At 44.5% G+C, this 7,856-nt stretch overlaps 1 long non-coding RNA gene across 1 annotated transcript; it reads right to left on the bottom strand.

Annotated features, from left to right (window-relative positions):
* Positions 1–669: 669 nt before the first annotated feature.
* LOC103640859 (uncharacterized) lies at positions 670–7,286 on the bottom strand. The gene is made up of 2 exons (XR_559892.4): positions 6,897–7,286; positions 670–903 (listed from the first exon to the last, which is right to left on the bottom strand). It is a non-coding gene; the product is annotated as an uncharacterized lncRNA (long non-coding RNA).
* Positions 7,287–7,856: the final 570 nt, after the last annotated feature.

The following is a 7,856-nucleotide window of genomic DNA, read 5'->3' as shown; positions in this document are numbered from 1 at the left end:
GCCAGATCTCGATCAGCAAGTTGATCTTGCAGGGTGCGGATGTAACTTCTTAATTCATTTATTCGGTCACCGTCCGCAACCCATAAATTGGTCCTGCGATGTAACTCTGTTTGAAGTTGATTCACACGGGCTTCGAGATCTCCAATTGGGTCGTTGCTCCCGCTACTGCTATCTTGCTCCCGTGGGGCAAGTTGTTGTCGAGGTACACCGATAGGTCCAGTATGTTTTCGCGCCGTTTTCCTTGTACGCGGCGGCATTTTCTAAGGGGAAAATTTATTAGTACAATTCTTAGCATGATGCATGAATAATTACAGAATCAACCTTAATTGATTCAACCTTCTATACATCACACTCTTCCTATCTGGTCTTTGAAATAAACTCTTCAGAAATACTTAGGTAAGAAGAGAAGAAATTTTCTAGATAAGTCTAAGAAAATATTTTTGAAGATGCTACATAAGATCTGCCAAGAAGGGCTACGCTCCGATACTAGCTGTGACGGAACCTCCCAAGTCATTAGGCCCACCTACAATTGTCCTTGTCCAACACACATCAGACAACCCTGTAGATGTTCCTGAATCACTTGACAAGTTCGGTATCTTTATCCTTACCTTTCCAGGAACATTTCACCCATCTGACAGACAATATGTTCATCGGAGATGCGGAAATGCGGAAGTGATTACATAAACTTACATTTATTTAAAAGTAAGAGTAAGTCGTTTAATACAGACCAGAGTATAAGCGAGTGCAGAAAAGTATTATTACAATACCTGGGAGGTAAAAGCTCCTCCCATTAAGTTCTTTACATAAAAGTTTTTAAGGAGGACCTGGTCCTCCGGCAGCTTCATTCTTGATTATCTTCACTTTTCACCACCTTGGTACAACAAAAGTTTGTTGTCTCCTCACCTAAAAACAATGGAGGAATAAACCCTGAGTATGGAATTACTCAGCAAGTCTTACCCGACTAAAGAAAAGACTCTCAAGGGTATGCTGGTTTAAGGGAGTCAAGGTAAGGCTTCTCAATAATCAAAGACTCTGTTTTGCAGAAATGCTTACTAAAGTGGATCCTTAAAAATCCAGTTTTATTGGTCAAGTTAAGTAAACTTACTTATCTCTAGAGTTCTCTCTAACCTAGTTCAAACACTTATCATGAACTAGCCGAGTTCTTAATTCATCCTTCATCTTTACTGGATTGCTACGTGTAGGGCAGTGACCAAGTCTTCATAACCGCGAAGGTACGGCGATCCGAACCGATTATACTCAGCTGAGGATCTCCAATCACACGACATATGTAGCACTTAACCCTTGCATATGTCAACCCGCCACCGAGTTTCTTAAGACCAGATCAGGTTCACGCAAACCGAGAGCACAGATACACCACCGTCCAGCCTCTTGCCACGGAGGGTACACGCTACTCTCGCCACCGCTCCACGCTCATTTCTTGTTATCTTATTCTGGCCTTAGTCTACCCGAGGCAAGGCTTACCCATGACGAGGCATGTGACCAGTTAAAGGGTCCTCGATCATCAAGCCTACATCAACAAGGTCCTTAATCGACTCAGACGGAGACACTACACCGAGACTCTCTTTCTCGTGCAAGTCACCCGCCCGGTCTCAGCTTAATCATTTCACCCCAAAGGTTGGTACCTGGCAGAGGTACATCTTTTCCGATGTTGAATCCATCAAGGCCTTTGACAGATTCACCATCAAGTTTTATTTTTGAAAACAACCCTCCCACTTTGCCAAACATCTTTTGTAAAACAAATCCTTTTGCTTTTTCTAGAGCAATACTAAGCATAGTAAAACCTTTTTGTAAAAACAGGGTTTCAAGGAAGGTAATCAAATCCAAGGAAAGTAATGCAGGAATTGTTTAAGCAATCAACACCTATCACCTAGTGCATCAAGCAAGTGAGAAAGATTTTAAAACACAAGGGGGTGGCAAATGCACCGGGGCTTGCCTTTGTTTATGGGCGAGTCAGGCTCAGATCCACAAATATCGAAGTAGAAACAGTTCTCAGCCTGTGTTTCCAAAGGTGGTGGTACCTCTTCAGTGGCTTCCACTTCTTCTTCGTGTTCTAATCATAACCAAATAGGTATATAAGAATGAATGCCATGTAATGCTCATGAGGGTGCAAAGATACTATAAACTTGTTATCTAAGTCTTGAATACAATTTTCCTTCACGGAACTCCGAGAACTTAGGGTTTCCGGAGTCAGTAAAGGAGTTCACAGGGCAAGGGGGGGTGTTTTGGGGTTTGGTGATCAAACAAGGTCCAAATCAATCCAAACTCTACCCAAGGCTTCTAAATACTATGAGGAACTCATATAAAAAGTTTGGGCATTTTTGGGGTTACCATTTATCTTTTAAAAATCCAGAACCATTACCTTAAATTACTTTAAATGCTTTAAAATTCCCTATTTCCTCTAAAAATCATAAAACTATTTTTATTAAATTCTAGGGAAAATAAGAAGTCTAGGAAAATTGGTTTCACAATTTTAGGATTTTTCTACAATTTTTAACAAATTTCCAAAATTTATTCTGAAAAAGAAAAGGAGAAAGAGTGAATAGTATTGGGCTGATTTCAGCCCAATCGGCCCAGACCTAGGCAGAAACGTGCCCGCGCGCGCGCCCGCGCTGGCCGTTTTGCATAGAGGACCCCGGTTTTTTGGTTTACTGGAAACAAGTTCTTTTACTATTCCTACGTGTCGCTGACGATTTACAGAAAGCCCCCTAGATTTCTATTTCTTCGCACGGCCACGTCCACGATGGCGCTCCGCACGGGAAGCTTAACTCCGGCGAGCTAGACCGGCCGGAGGGGACCAAGACCGGCGTTAGTCTTCGGTTTACCCCAAAATCTACCCCAGAGAGGCATTTCCCCTCATTCAATTTCAGAATTGGAGCTCTACAACCCTCTGCCCACGGTGACAGCGGAAAAACTTAAAGGAATCGCGTGTTCCAAGCGATTCATGGCGGTATAATCCAATTAAAGGGGTCGGGGAGCATCACGGGTACCTGAGGATACTCAATTGAGGGATCAGAGGGCGTGAGTTGGCTTGAATTGCACTGGCCGTGGTAAGGCTGGATTTCGGTGTTCTTGAACCGAATTGGGGAGAATGCGGAATTGGAGCTTGTTGATGATCGGTTGGATGCAATACTAAGTGTGGGGGTGCGCAATGACGTTGTGAAGCTAGTCCCGAGCTCAATTTATAGGGAGAACGGGCGGTGGCCACGAATTTTGGATGAGACGCGCGGTGGTCGGAAGTGAGGAAGAACGTGGGTGTAGTGAACACGTGTTCACCGTCGTGGCAGTAACTCCGGTGGTCGATGGGGAGTTTAGAGGGAGTCACGGCGATGCGGTGGCGCGGTTAGGACACGCGGCGCAGGGCCGAGACACGGCGGTTCACCGGCGAGCTAATCCGCTTCCGCCGCAAAGCAGAAGGGGCAGCCACGGTGAGTCACCGGAGTTATCCCCAGGGGGTGGCTTTTACCTGGCGGCCCTATCGGGTCATCGGCGACGCGAATCCTACAGCGGTGGCGTGAATCACGGTGAGGCTTCATTGGCGGTGAGATAACGGAGCTGGCGTTCTGATCTTCGTACTGTACCATGGCAAAATCGGATTCAGTCGCCTGACAGCCCAACTTGGAGCGAGATTTTCTCTAAATTCCTAGTGACAACACAAGTCCAACTCTGCAGCAAACTTGTAGAGCATTATACCAACTATAACTTTGCTATATGGTGTTGTCACAAAAAGGCTGCTGATCATGCATGAACTTGGTCTTGAAGTTGATGTCAGTCCACTGTCAGTCTGATTTTCAGACTTAATCAGCCTGACAGCCTGATTTTAGGCATGATTATCTTCAAATTTCTCACAAGAACATGGCTTGCACTCTTAAGCAAATTTGTTATCCATTAATAGGTCTACAAGTTTGATGTGGTGACCTAGGGCAAAAACCCTTTTGTTTAGAAGTTACAAGGTCACAAAGATGAGCACATTACACTGAAATTCAGACTTAGTCAAAAGAGTTCAAATGTGGCTCTTTTGCAAATAAGTCCAAAACTCAGGGTTTGACTTGCAAATTCACATATTTGTGACCCAAATGTCTTAAGATACTTATTTAACTTGGTTTTTGCACTTTAGTCCAAAAGTGGGCTAATTTTGCACATAGGTCCCTAGGGTTTGGTTTTAGGGTTTTCCAGGGTTCCAATTAGGGTTTCTGGTATCCCAAGGGTATAAATGTGATTTAACTTTGTTTTTGGGGACATTTTATGACCCTTTCCCTAAAGCCTTTAGGTTTTTTCTCATCTTGGGTTAAGTTTTGTCCTTTGAGCCTTACCTAGGGTCAGGTTCCCTATCCAGGGTCCTATTTGCAAAACACCAAAAACAATACACTTGATTGAAATTTTTACCTAGTGGATGCACTCTAGGTGTGTCAAACATATGCCAATGCTTATGATGCCATGTTCAAGTTTTAGTTACAGTAACACCAGGGGTGTTACAGTGGGAACAAGAATCGCTAAATTCGAAGTTACGGTTAAGAAGTTATGGTTTTCCAAAGATCCACGTGGTTAAATATAGAATAGCCTAAGTGCAACATTTTAACCTATATTTCATGACAAAACAAAGTTGCCAGATGATAATAAATATTATTGTGAGACTAATGCAACACGAATGGATCAAAAAGGAGTTACGGTTATTGAGTTACGAATTTCTAAAGATTTAATAGTAGTGTATAAAAGAAATTAAGTACAAAATTTCAATTTAGGTTTCATAACAAAATAAAGTTACTGGATGATAAACAATATTATTACAAGTCTAATGCAACTGGAATTAATTAATTTGGAGTTAAAATGGATTTAGTACGAATTAAACAAGTTTCTTAATTTATTTTTAAACTAAAAATCATTTTCTGAATTATTTTATCCCTTTTATTTAACACCTGGGATGTGGACACAATTTTCAGAAAGCACAGGGTGCACTTTATAAAAACCAGGGGCCTATACCGAATTACTTAACATGGAAAGGGATGGCGGGTTGATAAGTCAAAAGGGCGAGGGTTCTTTTACAAAATCACCACGCCGAAGGTATATCCTGCGATCTAAGCCGTTGGATCTAAAATCGAGGGCGCATATTAGACACAACTTAAAACTAACTGGTACGTTCAACTGGCCTTTGGATCGAGATCCAATGGTCGTGATTTCAAATAGCGTAAACTATTTTCCGCCGCAGATCTATAGGTCAACGACTCAGATTCCTTTATCGTCGCATTCACCTGGCCGATCAAATCCCAGCCATCCATCTCCAGATCACTGGCCAGAACACCATCTCCCTCCCCGCTTGGGCTAGACGGCGGCGCCGCCCAGTGGCCACAGTAGGGAGCACGCCGGCGCAACCGCGACCGATGCCAAGGTGCCCCAATACGCAAATTAGCGGGTGCCACACGTAGAGAAAAGCGAGGCGACTCGATTGGGAAGAACCTTACCGGCCGATAGTGCCGCAGAGGGACCCCGCCCACGACATAGTCCGGATCCCATGGCGGCGAAATGGACACGGCGAGAAATTGGAACGACCCTAGGACTCCTTTCTACCAGCAGATGCCACGGGAGCACGCGGTGCATCAGGGCAAGTCCCATATGCCATACGGAGTGGCCCGAGCGACGGTGAGCAGGTTATTCATCAATGACAGCCCTCGCTTCTCTCTCTCCCCTGACCCAGGTCTCTTTGTTCACGGCGCGCTTGGATGGAACGACGAGGAGGTGAGGCCGGGTTTAAATAGGGAGACGCACCGGCCCCCAACGATCCATGGCGACTGGCGAGTCCCGCGGCATGCACGCCTGCGATTTGGCCGAGCGCGTGTTGGGTCGCGACATTCCCGGCCATGAAATCCGCCCCCAATCCGTTGAAGACGATAACTCTGACAAGAAGGTCCCACGGCGATAGTTAGATAGGTGCGGCCGAGCTTGCTGATGGGCCATGCGGCTGAGGCAAATGAGCCCACATTGGCCCAGGCCGAGTGCAGGGAGGAGAAGAGAATATCGTTGGGCCCTCGCGGATGAAATGGGATGGTGGGCTGCGGGGTGGAGTTAATGGGACAAGGAGCGAGAATTTGGCCCAAACCGATGCTCCCTATTTCCTTTTGTTTTATTACTCTCCCTTCTCCTATTTTTAGATTCCAAACTAAATTTGAATTCATGTTTGAACTTTGATTTCACAATTCTCACATGAATATTATTTTGTTTTGTAATTTATTTATTTATTATTTATTCTTCTTCCCATTATTTAATTCTAGCAATGACTTTAATACAATTTCCTTTTAGTTGAACTTCCAAAAGCATGAGAAATACAAAAAAAATATTCAAATATCCCTCAAGCACAATCTTAAATTTATTTATTTATTTATTTCGTTATTATTATTATTTTATTTTCTACTAATTTTGGGCATTACATAGATCTAGGATCAATGGCCAGCAACTCGTCCACGCCCATGCTCGAATCCTACCCATCCGAGACTAGATCAACGGTTGAGATGGGCCCGACCCAAATCTTGGTCGTCCACGACATCCAACGGCAGATGAATGTCTTCAACCTCCTGACGCTAGACCAAGCTGGCGTTCACCCAAGCCACGACACAGCAGGCCTCCAGCGATGCGGATCCGCAAGCCCGATGGTGCTTCCCAGGCTTGAATGGGCGTTACATCCTGTGGATGATGCGGTGAATCCAGGTAGGTCCCCCTTTACTACCCTAGGCGGCCGGATGAGGCCAGACCACGGTGTGGTGTGGACACCGCGATGGAGTTTTGAATCCGGCGACCAAAGCTAGTACGCACGCTCCCAATCCCGAATCAAACAATATTAACCACTACGGGAGTGACAACAAAGCCACGAGGGAGAAAGCTTTTACCGGGGTTGACGAGATTGATGGCGATGCCCCACACCCGAGATGGATCTATGGCAAGCTAAACATCAGCGAGCCATTACGGCCATGGTCGACGAAGACCCCACATGAAGCCGCACTGGAAAGCCTCCACGAACAGTGGTGAGGCACCCAGACCTAGCGACGTTGTTACAGCGGTCGTGGCTCACCTTCTCTCTCTCCTCGGATCGCACAGACTGCACGACGGCACAGCGACGCATAGGCCCCAATGGCGTAGATATGGGATGGTTGAGGGGGCGTTCGCGGTGCCCAGCTAGCTTTATATCTGAGTGCGCGCACCCACGGAGGCGGTTGCAACGGCCCACAAGATCTGTGGCAAGTCGGCGCCCACGGCATCTGTTCGAGACCGAGCGGGGAAGGGGAAGGTCCTGATGAGCGCTCCCATAGGTTATTGAAATGGCACAGGTGGACTATGCGGGACTGGGGGAGAAAAGGTGGAGCTAGGCCGCGCAAGAGGTTGGGCCGAGCAGTGCCAGAATTGGCCCAGGCGAAGATTTCTCTTTTCGTTTTTCTTTATTTCTATTTTCTTTGTTGTTTTCTAATTTAAATTTCCAAATTCGAATTTCTATTATAGATTCAAATGCACATTTCAAAAAATTCCTGTAAAACATAATTGTTTAGTTTATTTATTTATGCTAAAATGTTTTCAGTTATGAAAACCACACTTTTCTTCTCTATTTAAATTCAAATTCAGAATTTTTTAATTTAGATTTAGATTCTAGCTTGAGGTTTCATGTCCAAAATTTTCTGGTGCAATTAACTCTATATGATACGCAATATTTGATATTATTTTATTCATTATTCTATTTACCATTGCCTTTTAAATATGTAATCCCCACATATTTATTTCAATAACAATAGTTTTGTATTGTATGATCTCCATAAAGAAAAATGCCCTAACAAATATCTTAAAGTGATTATCAATAC

The sequence above is a fragment of the Zea mays genome, chromosome 10 (assembly GCF_902167145.1).
Source record: "Zea mays cultivar B73 chromosome 10, Zm-B73-REFERENCE-NAM-5.0, whole genome shotgun sequence".
In the NCBI taxonomy this organism is placed as follows: Eukaryota; Viridiplantae; Streptophyta; class Magnoliopsida; order Poales; family Poaceae; genus Zea; species Zea mays.
Note: the sequence above shows the minus strand (reverse complement) of the source record. Positions and strands in the feature narration are given on the sequence as shown.